We start from the raw sequence: 16,936 nt of genomic DNA, 5'->3' as shown, positions 1-16,936 counted from the left end.
GTTCTTAAAAGGGATCTCTTGCAGGACTATGGGTATGGGAGGAAAGATTGGAAGGAGTGAGAACAATTATGGGACTATTACAATAGACCAGGAAGTGTTATTACGGTCTTAGGTAAGACTAGTGGAAGGGAAAAGGAGAACTGGATACATTTGAGAGACACTATACAAATTGATTTATTGCAATGATTTTTCAGCTGATTTGATATGGATGTAAGGAAAAGAAAGGGGTCAAAGATGATAATAATTGCTATAGTACAACTGTTATTTAATTACCTGTGTGCAAGGCATTATGCTAATATTGGTATTACATATCTATACTTAAAGATATTATTACCTATATATATATACTTTTATATATACTTATATATATTTATATACTTATATATATTTATAACCTATCCCTCACAAAAACCCATTAATATATCCATTTTACTCAGAAGGAAACTGAGACTCAAGAAGTCCTATTACTTCCTGAAGGTCATGATTCAAATCTTTGGCCCATGTTCTTAACCATAGTGATTCAGTTAAGACCTTCTGATGATAGGCGTTAATGTTAAATGTTTTTTCAGGAAGGCAGTAGACGTTTGTGCAATATTTTTATATTTAATTAAGTTTAGAAATTTCTTTCAAGACTTTAGTGTAGCTTATTCACATATATGCATGTAATATATGAATGAAACCTGTATATCTATGCATATTCTTAGTCTCAAAATGTTTCCCAAGAATCACAGCCATTGAGTTTCAGGAATATGATAGAATATAAGTTTTAGAATCAGTAAAGTACTAAAAAGTGGCTGACAGTCTTTCTGGTTTATTGTTTTCTTGATGCATGAAACACTTTGTGTCAGCTTTTTTAAAGAAAGGAAAAAATAACAATAATGTAATTTCCTAAATTCCCTTCAGTCTTCGAAAATGAAAGCCCAGTTCCAGATAATGAAGTTGAGCGTGGTGAGATTTAAATTCTATCCAAATATGTTACATTAACTCACAGTTATTTATTCTAATAAAGGAGAGGGATCCCTGGATAATTGAAATCCATGGATAATTGAAATCCATAGCTAATTGAAAAACTACATTTAGCAATATTTCTCAACCTCAATCCATACCAAAATTTTTATTGGCATTGTAATCAAGTAACAAAAACCTCTCATTTAAATTTCATTTCCAGTCTCTTTTCTTCTCACTTAAATGGGAAAGGAAATGCCTAAATTAATAAAGAGCAGAAGGCAAAATGTACCTGGTTCCTATCTAGGAGCAGGTCAGAAATTGGATGCCAGAAACACTTATAGGATGTAAAAAAAAAAAAAATACTAAACCCAAAGTCTTTAAATATAGTTATTGGCATAATTGTGAACACTTTATGAATATGATAAATGGACCTTTAAGTGGCTTTATATTATCATTAGATGATGAGCTTCGTGGTACTTTGAATTGGAAAAAATGGCTTGCATACTGGCCTTATATTGTTTTTTATCAGGCAAAATGTTCCTGTGAACAGAGTAGCAGGTGCATTATTGTACCTGTCACTGATTATTCAGTAAGTTTTTTAACATATCAACATCTCAATGTGGGCATAAGGGAGTAATGAAACCTATGACAAACTGGCAAATGGATGTTGTGTTTGTTCAGCTAATTCAGAGTTGCAAGGTTTCTTACAACACTGAATTTCCTTGGCATTGTGTTTTAGTAACTTCAAGATTTCATTAAATCATACAATAAATATTTAAGGACCTACTATGTTCCCAGGAGTAGAATGATGAATGAGGAAACCCTTGCCCAGCCTTTCCCAGCCCGATATGTAATTTTTCCTAGGTTATGGATTAGCGGAGGGTGTTCCAGGTCAATGACAGCTTTCTGAGAAGATGATCTATAAGATCAATTAGGAAATAATTTGCTTAAAATCATCTGGCATAGAGATCAATGTGATTATTCAAAATTGCTCATATACTTTTCACTCGTTTGTTTGCTATAGACTTTCTTTAAATGAAAACATATAATTTAGGTATCTTTACAATATAAAATCAGATAGCAGTGAGCTCCTTTGACTGAAACATGCTCAGTGGAGAGGGGCTCCTGGGTCCTTTTCTTTTCAGCTTTTCCTCCTTCTTTCCCTACATTTTTCCTTAGATGAGGTGTGGGTTGGGAGAAAAATGGTATTAAAGTAACTATGTACTTGATCATCAGAGCTAGACTCAGATAAGATTTGCCTCTAATTTACTATTATTTGCATTTTGTGTTTTTGTTACTCATCTCCCTCTCCTAGTACATGGTGAGCTTATACAGATCTGTGGATGCTTCGTGACTCCAGTCTGTTGACACTACCATTTGGACAAGAGTTGATGTCTGTGTCCTTTGGGACTCTTATTAACTAATCGATTGATTCACTCATCTTACCAACATTATTGAACATACTATGTTTTAGGCACTGTGCAAAACATAGGGATTGTAAAGGCAAATAAGGCAATCATATTTCAAGAATTCTATTTATTTTAATTCTATTCTATCCTTCCAATTAAGAAGTATAATTTTCTTACCACATATTCTCTCATTTTAAGTGTACAATTAAATGATTTTTACTAACTTATAGAGTTCTGCAATCATCATTAAAATTCAATTTAGAACATTTTTATTATCCCAGAAAGATTTCCTGTGCCTATCTGCCGTCAATGTCCATTCCTTCCCCCAACCATAGGCAACCATTAAGCTTCTTTCTGTCTCTACATATTTACTCCTCTGAATGTTTCATATAATGCAGTCATATAATATCATATAATATGCTTCTTTCACTTAGCATGATGTTTCTGAGGTTCATCCATGTTGAAGCATGGATCTATAATAGTTTGTTCCTTTCTATTGCTTAATAGTATTTTATCACATTGATATGACACATTTTGCTTATCCATGAAGACAATCATATTTTGTAGTACAAAATAAGCTAAAAGTTTTAATATCTTGTCTATAGCAAGAGCTTGCTGCATATTTTTACATGTTTAAGAGATTAGAAAGTTGCTGGGGTACCTGGGTGGTTCAGTCAGTTAAGTGTCCAACTCTTCATTTCAGCTCAGGTCATGATCTTGAGGTTCATGGGATAAAGCCCTATGCCAGGCTCAGAAATAAATAGACATTTTTAAAAAAGAAATTAAAAAGTTGCTAAAAGGCACATTTGCTGTTTAAGTCAGGTTTTGGAGATCCTAAGACTTGTTCTCCTGGGAAAGTTTGATGAGGGGGAGGAAAGAGCTTTGAAGCTGGAAATACCAGCACTGAACTATTACAAACCCTATCATTGACTTGGTTAAAAGATAGTGTAAGATTAGAGGATCCTGTTACTATTGATGATAGCTTGGCATGGCTGGCTCAAACACTAATGGTATCAACAGGCTTGCACTTTAGAAATGTCAGCATGAAGAGTTCATTGAACTGCTCACCATGAAAGAAACATAGATAGTTATACAGAAAGATAGATAAAATTATGTATCTATACATGCACACACACACACACATGCACACAACTATTGAAAACCTCTGACAATTATCCAGAGAGCATAAGCCAATAAATGAAGACACATTTACTTAAGAAAATCTAGTAAAACTTGATAAGTATGCTGAGAGTCTGTGGAAGCTGAAACACATCTTACATCCTTCTGCTCTCCTTCAGTCCCTCCTCAGTACCAGCTCAGTTTAACAGAAGCTCCCCTCTGGGTGGATATATATGTCTGTCTTTTGAGCTCTCAATCAAGGGACACTGCATCTACTAGGAAGGGTAGGTCACAAGTATTTTGAATCCTCTCTAACTCTGTTGGTGGGTCTACTTGAAAAGTCAGAGATTCCCTTTCTCCTCCTAGACTCTACTCATATGTTGGTTGCTCTACCTGAGCATGAATATTAGGGCTCTGATCTTCACCCTAGTTAATTTGTGGGACAGATTTTCAATTCCAGGAAAGGCAAGCTGAGAATAACAGAGGTTAGGGCCCCAGACTCAGTGTTCAGATCAATTGCTCAAGGAAATAGTCCACTAAAACAGAGAACTCCAGGGCTTTCGCCAAAGGAATTAATTTTATTTAAAATGCGGTGAGAGTAACTTCAATACTGAAAGAACACTCTCAAAAACAATGGAGACTTAGGTGATAAACAATTAAGAGGAAGCTGTTAGCTCTATGAAATCACGAAACTAAACCAGAGGCCAGCTAGTTCATCAGAGACAATTAGGGAAATAGCCAAGAAAAACCTTTCTAGAGTCAGAACAAACCTCCAAGAGGGTCTTTAAAAACTATCCCTGCCCATATTTAATTGGATTATACTGTGGAATAATTTATGCCTGAGGACATTGTCAAAAACAATAGAGCAATCAGTCCATAATTAGTGGAGGCTTAAGGGCTGGGTGTGATACCAGTAGAGACAGATGGGTCATTAGATCAGAGAAAGAGACAAAGAGAGTCTTGTTAAAACAATTGTCATCTTATGGTGATTGTGCACCTACCCAGGGCTATACCTTAGGAGGAGCAAATGAGAGGCTTCACACAGCAAGCATAAGAAACTTCACTGAAATACTCTAGCCAAGTCATTAAATAAACAAGGAAACAAGAATAAAAACAAGCCCTGGAGAAGGGGGTGGAAATCAATAGTCAGAGTTGCTAAAAATATATTACCTAAACAGCCCAGTTTCAACAAAAGTTTATGATACATGCAACGAACAAATATGACCTATACATAAGGAAAAAAAGCAGACAGCAGAGATTGCCTGTATGAGGAGAAAGGTGTCGTATTCAGACAGATGGTAATCTTCCTGGAAAGATTTAATTTCAATCTGGCTGGAATGGAAAGGCTCTCCAGCAGTGTAGGGCTTCAGGGTCCTGTTCAAAGCCCACTGGAAAGAGACTAGAGTGACACACAGGAAAGATCTGTGGCTGCAAGGAGTATGCAGCTACAATATGTGTTGTAAACAGTTAACCTTTTACAAAATACTTTTTATTTTTTTAATGCTATTTTATCTGAGAGAGAGAGAGAGCGGGGGAGAGGGGCAGAGAGAGAGAAAGAGAGAGAGAATCCCAAGCAGGCTCCAAGTTCAGTGCAGAGGCAGATGTGGGGCTGCATCCCACGACCCTGGGATCATGACCTGAGCTGAAATTAAGAATTGGACGCTCAACCAACTGAGCCACCAGGAGCCCCACAAATCACTTTATTTTTTAAGTTAAAAATTTTTTTTTAATGTTTATTTATTTTTGAGAGAGAGACAGAGTGCAAGAGGCGGAGGGGCAGGGAAAGAAGGAGACACAGAATCTGAAGCAGCTTCCAGGGTCTGAGCTGTCCGCACAGAGCCTGACGCGGGGCTCAAACTCAGGGACCAGAACCCGAGATCTTGACTGAGACAAACTCAGACACTCAACTGACTGAGCCACCCAGGCGTCCTTTCCACAAATCACTTTTTAAGTCCTTTGTCTTCATATGTATTAACATGTATGTATTTATAATATAAAGGTATAAAAGTAGTGGGCCAAAAAAATATATTTGTGTATGAAAAATTCATTTTAGTCCAACCTCAAAAAGAGTCTACTTTTTTCTAAATGCTCAATGAAATACTAAATAGACCCATTATGGGTTGGGTTAAATTTAATGATTCAAGAAAACATATTACTTTAAATTCTTATATTTTATTATTATATGTTAAAGTCCAGATACTCTTCTCCGTTTATATCAAGAATATAAAACACATTTTATGAGGTAATTTGCCACTTAAAACTGATGTTTCTTTCTTCCTACCAAGAGATTGTTTTTGGTTTTTTTTTGTAGAGGGGGTAGATTTTTTTTTTTTTTAATTTTTAAGATGTTTATTTATTTTTGAGAGAGAGAGAGAGGGAGATTGTGATTGGGGTAAAAGCAGAAAGGGAGACAGAATCCAAAGCAGGATCCAGGCTCTGAGCTGTCAGCACAGAGCCCAATGCGGGGTTCGAACTCAAGCATCATGAGATCATGACCTGAGCCAAAGAACCAACTGGCTCCCCAAGAGATTGTTTTAATTAATTTTCTTCAGACTGCTATATTAGATATTTACAGATATGTCTCAATCATATATTTGATTGATTTCTTTTAATATTTTAAAAGGAAGAAAAGATATTTAATAAAAGAAATGGTCTGATGCTATTCATAGTGCCCTTTGCATCACAAAACACTCTAGTATTATGGATTGTTCTGTGTTTGACAGTTTGTGATGGGAATATCAATTGTATTCTAATAAATTGATAGAGAAGTGCCAAGAACACAAATTAAAAGACAGTTCTTAATGTTTCCACAAGTCACCAAATTGAAAATGAAATAGGACTATGAATGGAAATAGTGAATTCTAAGATGATCTCATGCGTTGCTGCAGAAAAAGAACACATAGAAAAGACTCTTAATACTGCTTGCCCACATGTAAAAGTTCCTCCTCGATAGACTTAAGTTTGATAAAACAGAAATCATAGGAAACCTGATAAACATATTTGAAAATTCTTTCATAGGAGAGTTGTAGCCTTATTAGAAATACTTGGTATTAATTCAAAGATCATGTAGGTTACCTATGGATTTGAAAAGGAAAAATTTCAAGCAAGATACAACTGTGCTTTAAGTAGCTATCTTTCTTTTTTTTTTTAATCATGGAGATCTATACCACAAAGGTTAAAGATTTTAAATATTTAGCAAAATGTACCTTTTAACCTTCTCTCTCTCAGAAGGCAATCGAAACTCTATTCAATTCATTAAATTAATCCTTGGTGGCCGCAGCAGAATAAAAATTTCATTTCTTTAGCATGCAAATGATGGTATTAATGTGTGGAAATATACAGCACAAAAGTCATTTACTTGTCTAAGTGAATTTTGCTCTGAAATCTGCAGTGTATTTCATATACAAGTAATAAAGATGAAAAGCAATGTGAAATTTAATCTGACAGTAAGTGCAAAACATTAGTTTTGTTTTTATGGATAAAAATTTGTTATTAAAATTGTTCTGGAAATGTGGCACTTGTCTTTTGGCATAAAATTGGCCTAGACTATGTGCTTTGAGCATCTTGCAAGTTTAATGGACTTGAAATCTTGAAGATAAGAGCTTTCAATGATCTTTGGGATATGATATTGTTATCTATCCACAGATAAATCATGAACATATACTTAGCTCTTGAAAGTGTGTGATTTTTAAAATAAACTTTTTAATTTTATAACACATTTAGATTTACAGAATTATTGCAAAAAACCCCCACTAAACTAAAAAGGTTCTCGTATATCCTATGCCTATTTTCCCCTATTACTAACAACTTGGATTAAATGTGGTATATTTGTCACAATTAATAAATTGATGTTGATATGTCATCATTACTATTATTAACTCAAGTCCTTACTTTATAAATTTTGTTGCTCAAATTGTTCCAACTTTGACCACTGGGAGCTCATTTAGTTGACTCTTGGGCCCCATAAGTTTTTTCTTTTTTGAGCACTTATTTTCTAGCACTACAAGATATGCTGGATTCATCTTCTATATTTCCTGCCTCATTTCTAGAATCAGCCCCTTCCTCAAGGAACTATGTTTCCTTTTATTGGGGAATGGTGTAAGAAACCAAGATCTGCACACTAGGTGTGCTCATTACTGCTAGGTTATTGTTTCTAGGCCTCTAAGTTACCTAGAAGGTTGGATGTATACCAACCCATGTAGGTGCACATATCTGCAAATATACCCACGTTTATCTATATTAAACCGAACGTGAGTTCATTAGAGTATATAACTCCAATCTACCACATGGGTCATTCTAACCTCCCTCCCTTGCTTCTCTTCCCACTTCAATAGTGAGAAACCTGATGTCCATTTACTTTAACTGTTATCAGTATCCATGTATAGGGCTTTCAAAATTGCTCACGCATGTGCCAGTGGGAAACCATTTCACTCAATAGAGAGTGGTGTTATGAACACCCTTCAGTGAAGTTGGTTCTTTAAATTAGAAACATATTCAAGGAATATTATTTTTACCTGAAATATGGCAGGAATTTAATAAAGATACGGTTTAAAAGATATATTCCAGTTTCCTCAATTCCTTGTTTGTGCAACTGGCTCATCTAAATTAAGAGCAAAACTAGTCCATTTCTTTGGTTTCCTTTGGCTCATTTCTCTTCCCTTCTGAGATTCAGTTAGAAAGTTAATGGGAATCCTAATGGGTGACATAAGTAACCCAAGATCCTGATAAACTCTCAAATTATGCTGTGTAATGATGAAGACAGTACTCAACGCTTTACCTACAAAAGAAGGAAATGTTAAATCCTGGTGTGCGGCATCCAAGACATTCTACAATAGGTCATCAACTGATTACTTCAGGAATAGCTGCCTCTAATTCCTTAAGATGAACATTAAACATAACACCAACTGACTTGTGTGAACAAGTTGACACCTTCCTGTCATTTTGGAAAGCTCTCTACAGAACAGACACTTATCTCTCAAAGTGTAGATAATTTACATAATAACTCACCAAAAAGCTAGAAGATCACCTGTTAGCTCACAGCCCGGTGGTACACACAGGAAATAGTGAGATGAGCATTCAATCCCACTCTTAGTGAGAAAGACAGAGAAGAAAACAGCTATAGCACTCAGATAAATATTATGATAGAGGTTAATATAAAGTCTTCCCTCATCCCTAGGATCGGAATAATTTGATAATTTCTCTTTGCTTATACTAACTTTATTTTACTTATTTTATTTGCTATTATGATTCATTATTTTCATGATCTCTTATTTCAATGTTATAGCATTCATGAAGGCAGATATAAGATCTTATTCATTGCTTTGTTTCCACAGCATCTAGCACAACGCTTTGACCAGATAATAGCTGTTCAAAAAGATTTACAGAATAAACCTTTAAGAGTTTGCTAATATATAAATGACATTTCTTATCAAACTAATCTTTTTGTTATAAAGGATGTGAAAATTCTTTGAAATCATACATTTAGGACTATCTGAAATAGCTTGTTGGTAGGTAATCCTTTTAATTAAAGACTATGATTTATTATGGCAGCATCATTAAACTTTTGGTAAAGAAAAAACATGAAATTATATGGAATTATAGCTCAAATGTAGAATGCTCAGAAAGATAATTATAAAATCTAAATATACTTGCTGAACATTTATCATGCTTTAAATTTTTAATATACCTGAAAACAGAAAAAAAAGTCCAATCTGAAATGAATATTAATAAAATTAAGAAAAAATGTGAAGTCCATTGTTTAGAAGTGAGTAAATATTATTAATACAAATTATGCTACTGAGTTGACTATTTAAATAATTATTTCAAAGCATATATTTAATTACTTATTTTAAGGCACCATTAACATCACCAGGTACAGGCCAACAAAAGCTGTAAGATAATGTTTACTAAATGTATTTCACTTGTCTTTTCAAAAGAAGTAAAGCCCAATTGCCTATATTGTATTGGTTAAGGGAATAAACTCCTGCCAAATGTCAAATATGCCTACACAAATTAGCTGTTGCTATGAGATAATATTCAGCAAAGGTTACAAGGAACCAATCAGAGATTTTATCTTTACAAATAATAAGTATGATGGAGTAGAATTTCTTGAAGATGTTTATAATCTGAATGATATATGTGTGCAATATTTTTATAGAATGGAAAGGGTAGCCTCATTTTGCATTCATTCACTCAGCATATATATTATGTGTAAGGCACAATGTCTTGTGAAAATAGGTATAGAAGGATGTTACCTCATCATCTCTTTCTTTCTCTCTTTTCCTCTCTTCTTTCCTTTGTTCAGAAAATATGCAGTGCAATATTTTTCCTAGAATCTTATCTGGATATCTGGTTTCTATTTCTCTTTTATTTTTATACTCAAAGAACCTTGTATAGCACATGCCATAGAACTTCACCTAGAACATTCCTTTCAGGGTGGAGACACTCAGAACTCTGGCTGGCAGGCTGCTCCCGGCTGCCCCTTCAATTGCCCTCAGTTAAAGTTGCACCCTTTCCTTTAAAGCAACCTGCATCCAATGTCTAATTGATGGAGGGAGAAAAGGGCCTGGCCCCCTTGTCTCAATTTGGCAAAACTCTGAAGTATTATCTCACTCCTGAGCTCTCTCTGTGAACTTGTCTGAGGGCCTGAGGCCCCTGCCTCAACTACATTGAACTCCAACTTTTCCCTCTGCCAGTCCTGCTCTCTTTACTTCCTTCCAGGTGTGACTCCCTATAGTCCCTTCCCTATAGTCCCTTGCCTACATATCTTGTTCTCAGTTTTTGTATATAGTGAACTTAACTTAGAAGAGTTAGTACTGGAAGTGACCTACAAAGCAGGCTTTAAAATGGGGTTTTGGAACTGCAGCATCTGTTGGCCAAATCGCAGGGAATGCAGCTCCTGGCATGTTGTGGGGTGTAGCTGTCAAGAATTTTACAGGTGGTGAACTGGGTAGAAAGGAATTCATTAATGCTTGCAATATCTCAAGTGTTTGAGAGGTACAAGGAAATTACTAATTCTAGAGAACATCTGATCAGATGGCTGTTTCTGGTATTGATATGTTAGATAAAAACAGGCTGAGAGTGATTCACAAGTGAATTGATAAGTAAAGTAAGGGAATTTAAGGTAGAACGTGAAGGTTGTATGGTTTTCCTGGTGGTATATATAAAGTCTCATCTCTAGCAAACAAAGGGCAGAGGATGAAGATGTGAGCAAAAACTTAATCAGAAAAGTAGCAGAGCTCCAGAGAAGGTTGAATTCTCAGTCATAGGAAGTTTCCTGTAGTAAAGTAAGGTCTCTTACCAAGAAGGAATAGGACCCTGAAACTTGGATGCAGATATCTGATATGATGTACTTAAGACTTTAGAACCCAGAGCACTTCTCCAGGTGTTGGAAATGGAAAACACATCCCTGGCATAGGATGATAGAAAGGCTTCTTCTCATAAGATAACATATGGGTTGTTCTGAGCCTGCTAACAGAGGAAAGGGGCTATATGCTGATGGGATACAGCATCCAGCAGCATGTATAAGGAGCAGTTGTCAGAGAACATATAGACCTGGATCTTGAGATTGCTTGAGGTTGCCAGGGTATGTGTGGGGTGGGGGTGGGGGAGAGGAGATATAAAGTTTGATAAGGGAAAGTTTACTGATATGGCATACCATCCCAAGCTAAGAATTTAAAGCACAACACAAGACCTCTCATGCTCTCATGCTGTGAGGAGGGCTCTTGGAAGGTGGGGAAAGTGATTCTCTATATTATAATAAGTACATGTCAGATGGTAGAGGTGGGATCAAAATGACAAGTGAAATAAGTATGCTAAATAAACTCTAAAAGCCCAGAAAACACACAAGCTGACTATGATCCAGAGAGAGCCTGAAAGGCATGTCATTTGCCAAAGTATGAAGGGCATGCCATTTGCCAAAGTGATAGAGAATATGATGATTAGAATGGTACTAGCATCATTGAGAAGCTCAAGGTAGGCGTCTTTGGTAGGCCGGGGCTGAGGTTAAGAGATACCATTACAGAACTGGGTTCCCTAGCAGTGGCATGATGGGAGAGATCCCAAAATAAGGCTACGCAGCATCAACTACCAGAAGCAATGTGGGAACAACTACTGTAATACATGGCAAGACTGGACTGTCAGCCCAGGGTCCTGGACTCCACAGTGCTAGGAAGATGGTTAAAGACAGTTTTTATAGGAACAAGATATATGGCCAGACATTAAGAGTGTTGCCTTATATATACCATTAAAATGAATTACAATGTATAACCAGGAGGCAGAAGGAGATCACCCTAATGAAAGTTTATGTTCTTTTGTTTAGTTCTCATATCTGGAACCCGTTGACTGGAGAATGTGAGGCCTCATGAGCAAAGATCCTGAAATACCACAGTATATACATATGATAATGATTCCCCTAGACCTTCCCTGAAGGGAATTATGGCTACTTGCTCAGGTAAGCTCATACTGAACAAAAGGGAATGGCCAGACATTTATAGGACTATTGGGCATAAATCTGAGTTGACACTGATGACTGGTCCCAGTGTCATCATGGCTCCCCTGCTGGAAAGATGATAGTTATCAACTGTGGCTGCCAAGGCAGAAAATGTAGTTCATTCAACTAACTTTCTTCTTGTACATTTCCTTAATTAACAAGACAAACCCGTGTTTGGCCAAACTTTACATTAGAAGGGAGTGAGCAGTGTAAAAGAATAAGAAGTGGATTATAGTGTTGCAATGGGCTGCCTGGATCCCTTCTCCAGTAGAAAGACACTCACTCCACCAGCTTCCAGGAACATTGGTTGCTGATGCTTACATCTGTATCTCTCACCAGTGTCTGCCCTTGGCTTAAGAAAACTGTCTTCCCCATGGTCGACTTGCTCTCATTTCTTTCCTTAAGCCAGCTTGTAGATGTGCCAGTTTGGAGTTTAAGGAGCCCATAATCACCTCCAGATGCTGGCTACTCCAAAATGTGCTGCCATACTGCTGCTGCTGTGAAATGAGACGGAGGCCCTGGTGAAGCCGGTGAAACTCAAACAATCCAGAGAAATTTAATACAATTAAATGTTACTTAATTCTTCAGGGGCTGCCATTGATGCTGAGCTGTGAGGCTGTCCTGGATGGTCTTTTTAGGCACTAGAGCTATGACCCAGACAAATTCTCCTAAGGTTGGGAGACCACTAAGATGGGAGACTACCAGATGATGGTTGCTCAAGAGACTTCGTGAGACTCTGTGGCTTCTATCATGACACAGCTGTCTCAGGTTACATGCACACACACACACACACACACACACACACACATACACATGCATGCATATGCAAACACATACACACCCCCCACACCATCATTTTTCACCTATAGAGCTACATGGTAGGTTGGAACTGGACAAGATCATCTGTCTGGGCTCCACTCTCAAAAAAGGAAGAAATTAGGATCCTAATCATTTTCTTCCTGGTTATATCTTCATGCCTTTTGCTATTTTTTTTTTTTTTTTACATTATACCCAGAAAACTGAATTCTACATACCAAGAAATTTGGGGTGGAGCAATTTCTGTTGAAAAACAGAAATAAAAATTCATAAAACCTGGTAAAAACTTTCTCCAAGGCAATGGATACTCACTATCTTTCATCTGTTATATGAGAGGCCACATGAGAGACTCTTTCCAAAGCAAAAACAATAATATCAAGGAGAGTTATATCTCTGTGTTAGATCTAAGGTCTGGTTGTCTTAAAAACTAGGTTTTTGCTAATAACAACAACAAAATATTTTATGTACAACCTTATCAAACATTCTTTAACATGCATATTAACTTTGTTGGTGAAAAAGGAAAAACAAACTAGACGTAAGTGTTTGAAAATAGATTAATCATTATTATGTTACGCTATCCAATTAATCAATTCAAAAAAGACGATCCAGAGTAATAACTTGTGTCATTTAACTATTTCATTATTGAATACATTTTTCAATTTAATTTTCACCTGTTTGCTACAAAGTATACAAAACAAATATACAAACAAAACAAACAAAAATATACAAATGTATATTTTTATAAATATATATGTGTATTTAAATATAATAAATATATACTGGAGGCAAAGTAAATGGTGGTGAGTTTGCAGCAGAAATGAAATGTTAGAACTTAGGTGATAACAATGAATTAGAAGTGAAGTCAAAGCTTCAAGAAAGTGGCTTCCCTTGAAATACACTGATTGGTTGTCTGCATTTGATAAATATATTTTTATAATTGCTCAAATCATATTTCAAACTGCTTCTATGAATATATCCTCCCTGGAATATTTTAAATCTTTCAATGCGTTTATTAGGAGCATATATTATAAAGTACGAAATGATTATTTAATGAACTTTCTCTTCTGCTTCAGCTCCTGCTATGACGCACCACCCACAAAGCTACATTGAAGTGAAAGCAATGTCATAAATAGAACATTCCTAAAGATGTAATATAGTATCATTTTAAAACTTTAAATTGCTAGCAGGTGATGAATGAGGTTCTAGATTTAAAAAAAAAGCTTCGACTGCTGTTTTATTGGATGTCAGGGTGCAGTGATATGGGACTGCAGTGATTCAAAGGTAACCTTCAGAGCTGCTGCACCCAGAGGTGGTGTAAGATGGCAAGTGTTAGGAGGTCATGACTTCTGCATGGATGGAGGTGATTTTTTTGTTCATATACAGGACAGAAGTTCCTGATAAGAGAATAGGGACTACAAAATCTTCCAATCACTGCAATGAAACTCAAAAATTGATGTTTGAGACATGGTAAAAAATAAAGGCCCATTTAAAAAAGGCAGAAGAGTATAACACCATGCAAAGAGAAATAGCATTTAGTAGCAGTGACTAGTGGCCTATGTTTGCAGAGCATACTGGAAGAACAAAAAATCTCGGTAATGCAACCAAAGCTGTTCATAATTTTCCCTACCTGTACCTGTATCCCTACACAATGTACCTTGTAGTTTTTTGCAGGGGTGAGGATTTCAAGGAATAAAAATAAATATACAGAGTAACTCTGAAGTAGGCATTGGAGTAAACTCAAAGGCCACACTAAGGTGTTTTAATGAACTATAAGTAGGAAAAGAGAAGGAAATGGCAAGAAGAAGCATGGTCTCCACCGTGTTCTGTGATATATTATTGTTAATAGCAGTGCTGATAATCTGCCTTAAATATTTCGGTCTCTGTTTTTTGTTGAGTCCATAGGAGGATTATTCATTGCCGTAAATTTGGGAGTGGGTTTGAGGGTAGAAATGGCACACATAATGAATAGTCCACTTAATCCTGTTAAATCTTTGGTACATTTTCTTCTTCTCAAGCAAAACAAAACCTAATACTTTAGGTTTACATAATAGTGTCATAGCCAAGCATTGAACAAAACCCATATTAATTAGTTCAGAATAATTAACGATTTTTCATTGTAATTACTTTCGGCCTCATCTTTCAAAAACAAAATTGTAAATATTAAGGACATAAAACTGAAATACAAATTTGGACTGGAGTGGTAGTCACTAATAAAAAGAAACACATTTCTGCAATTATACTGGGTCCTTGCTGACCTTACCTGGCCAAAATCAGAAAATCAGAACTAGAGTAGGAAGAAAAGTACCATTGAAATAAAGCTGCAAATTTCTCTTTTATTATTACAATATAAAGTACGAAGTTACTGAGGTTCAGAAATGTCTTTTAATTTCAACAAACAAATATTAGACATTTATTACCTGCCAAGTGCTATGTGCTCGTTGCTCAGGATAAGAAATGTAAATACTACACAATTTTTTGCCCTTGACTTGCTTACAGTGTAACTGTGAAATTGTACAAAGGTTCAATTAACAGTGTCAGGTGTCCTTGTCGTATGGGTGAAGTTGTGACTTGACGTGACTGCAGAGATGGAGCCAGAACAAGCTATAATTTTTTTAAGCCACGGCTCTTGAAAATCATGAATACATAGTCTGGGAAGGAAGGAATGCTGTCAATCACTAGCTTGAAGATCAGGCAGAAAGAGACAACAGGAATGAGAGCCACTACCAGCTTACATCAGGTTTCTGCAACATGGTTTCTTTACTTGAATGGGAGTGAATGCTAAGATTTTTGGAAATACCCATATAGAAAAGCTATACTCACAGCCCAACAAAACCATAAACACTTTTTGTATTATCTGATACTTTGTACTATTCACGCTTCAGCTCCTCTCCATTAAAATAAAGACTGCACGTTGAATACCGGTGCACTTGCTTTCCATTTCCCCTCTGTCAGTGTGATTAAAAGGTGAACACATATTATTTAGCCCCAGGCAACATCTTGCACAGGATCTCTGGCATTCAGTAGGGAATTATTTTGCAGTTAATGAACTACTGAAAACATTTCTAGCCAAGCAAAATATTTTATCAAATTCATTTTCTACTTTTAAAATATATACTCATTATTTTTGGCACATGAGGGAAATGCCAATTAAAAGAAAAGTCATTTAAAGTTAAAAATGGTTTCTAATCAAACATGGTTGGAGGGGAGAGGCAAGGTAAAAAGTAAAGCATTAAAATAGCACTGTCCCAAACAGCATCATGAACATAGACTCCTCACTCCAACCCTTCTCGAGAGAGCCTGAATAAGCAGATGGCTTTGAATTTTGCTTAGGAAGGATGAGCATATATTTTTAAGAAAGGGAACACTCATAATATTCACTGGAGAGAGTAATCAAAAAAGAGTAACTTGTTATTTTCCTTTTTCCAAACATAAATACTTTTGCTGTTTTCACTTGTAAAAGTACTTCATGCTCGTTGCAAAAATCTGAACAAGTATGAAGAGAAAACTAGCTTCCCTGAATTCCACTATGAACAGTTGGGTGCAATTCACTCTGCTATTCAAGCTGGCTTCCTGTTTCTTCTAGAACATTCTAGGACTTCCCCAGCCTCAAGCGTTTGCATTTGCAATTCCCTCTGATTGGAATTCTATTCCTTAGCTACTTGAGTAGCTTTATCTCTACTCCTCACTTCTTACAGTTTTCTTCAGACTTTAAAGAAGCCTGCTATAACCACTCTTACTCAAATACTAGTTCCCACCCATGGCTCCCTATTCTCCTTACCCCCATGAATTTTCTTCACAGCACTATTTTCCACCGAGAGAGGATATATAATGTACCCAAGTTCATACAGCCAGAAGTGGCAGCCTCAGGATTCACTCAGGTGATCTGGCTACAGGGTAGGTGCTTGTAATTGCTATAAGATGCTGCCCTTCTGTACTAGACATTTAATACATCTTCTGGGGTGAATTCAGTATATTTGCTGACACATTTCTATGTACATATACTTTCTTTCATAAATGAAAGCATATCAAATATACTGTATTCTCATCTCTTAAAATATATCAAAAGTCAAATTTCTATGCTTCTATGTGGCTTTCTCTCTATATATCTGAATCTGTGTCTATCTATAAATCCTAACTATTTGAATCAGTCCAT

The sequence above is a fragment of the Panthera leo genome, chromosome C1, assembly GCF_018350215.1.
Source record: "Panthera leo isolate Ple1 chromosome C1, P.leo_Ple1_pat1.1, whole genome shotgun sequence".
NCBI classification, from domain to species: domain Eukaryota; kingdom Metazoa; phylum Chordata; class Mammalia; order Carnivora; family Felidae; genus Panthera; species Panthera leo.
This window is presented reverse-complemented; position numbering follows the sequence as displayed.